The sequence below is a fragment of the Larimichthys crocea genome, unplaced genomic scaffold (assembly GCF_000972845.2).
Source record: "Larimichthys crocea isolate SSNF unplaced genomic scaffold, L_crocea_2.0 scaffold35006, whole genome shotgun sequence".
NCBI classification, from domain to species: Eukaryota; Metazoa; Chordata; class Actinopteri; family Sciaenidae; genus Larimichthys; species Larimichthys crocea.
Genome location: NW_020854638.1, coordinates 1 through 1,274, shown reverse-complemented (window position 1 = coordinate 1,274; position 1,274 = coordinate 1). Strand labels below are relative to the sequence as shown.

The following is a 1,274-nucleotide window of genomic DNA, read 5'->3' as shown; positions in this document are numbered from 1 at the left end:
GACGTCATAACCGTTGACGGTTTTTAAATACAGGCACGCCTCCTCCTCCTCGAGACGCTTTGTGGTCGTTAAGGTAACCAGAGACGTTATTCTCTCATTTTATCACCTGTGAAGGAGACAGGAGACACCGAGTGAGACAGACTTTAAGACTCGTGTTTTTGTGTTGGTGTTTTTTAGGTTTGACCGGGTTCGTTTGTCTCTGCTTGTCTCTCTCTCGTCTGTCAAAAGGACCGAAACAAACAAACTGTCCACAGTGATGTCCTCAGCCAGGGAAGACACGTTGTCCCCGGATGAGCTGAGGAAAAGACTCTATCAGACTTTCAGAAGTAACGGAGTGCTGGATACCCTCAAAGTAAGTCCGACTAGGGACGTGTTGTTGATGCTTGCTGCCCGTCAACTAGACTCAGTCAGTCTGTCTCTCTCTCTTTGTCTGTCTCTCTCTCTGTCTGTCTGTCTCTGTCTCTCTCTGTGTGTGTGTGTGTCTCTCTCTCTCTCTCTCTCTCTCTCTCTCTCTGTCTATCTGTCTCTGTGTGAGTGTGTGTCTGTCTCTGTCTGTCTGTCTGTCACTTTGTCTCTCTCTCTGTCTGTCTGTCTGTCTCTCCCTCTCTCTGTCTGTCTGTCTGTTTCTCTCACTGTCTGTCTGACTCTGTCTCTCTCTCTGTCTGTCTGTCTCTCTCTCTGTCTGCCTGTCTGTCTCTCTCTCTGTCTGTCTGTCTCTCTCTCTGTCTGTCTCTGTCTCTCTCTGTCTGTCTGTCTGTCTGTTTCTCTCACTGTCTGTCTGTGTGTGTGTCTCTCTCTGTCTGTCCCTCTCTCTCTCTGTCTGCCTCTGTCTGACTCCGTCTCTCTCTCTCTGTCTGTCTGTCTCTCTCTCTGTCTGCCTGTCTGTCTCTCCCTCTGTCTGTCTGTCTGTCTGTCTCACTCTCTGTCTGTCTCTGTCTCTTCCTCTGTCTGTCTGTCTCTCTCTCTCTCTGTCTGACTCTGTCTCTCTCTCTGTCTCTCTCTCTGTCTGCCTCTGTCTGTCTCTGTCTCTCTCTCTCTCTGCCTGTCTGTCTCTCTCTCTGTCTGTCTCTGTCTCTCTCTCTGTCTGCATGTCTGTCTCTCCCTCTGTCTGTCTGTCTGTCTGTCTGTCTGTCTCTCTCTCTGTCTGTCTCTGTCTCTTCCTCTGTCTGTCTCTCTCTCTCTCTCTGTCTCTCTCTTGTTCACTGTCACTGTCTCTGCTCTGATTCAGACCCAGCTCAGGAATCAGCTCATCCAGGAGCTGAGACATCCACCTC

General features: G+C 49.8%; 1 long non-coding RNA gene across 1 annotated transcript; it reads left to right on the top strand.

Moving 5' to 3' along the window:
- The first annotated feature begins 26 nt into the window (after positions 1-26).
- On the top strand, positions 27-1,274 carry LOC113744994 (uncharacterized). Its single transcript, XR_003461937.1, has 3 exons — positions 27-73; positions 229-352; positions 1,229-1,274. It is a non-coding gene; the product is annotated as an uncharacterized LOC113744994 (long non-coding RNA).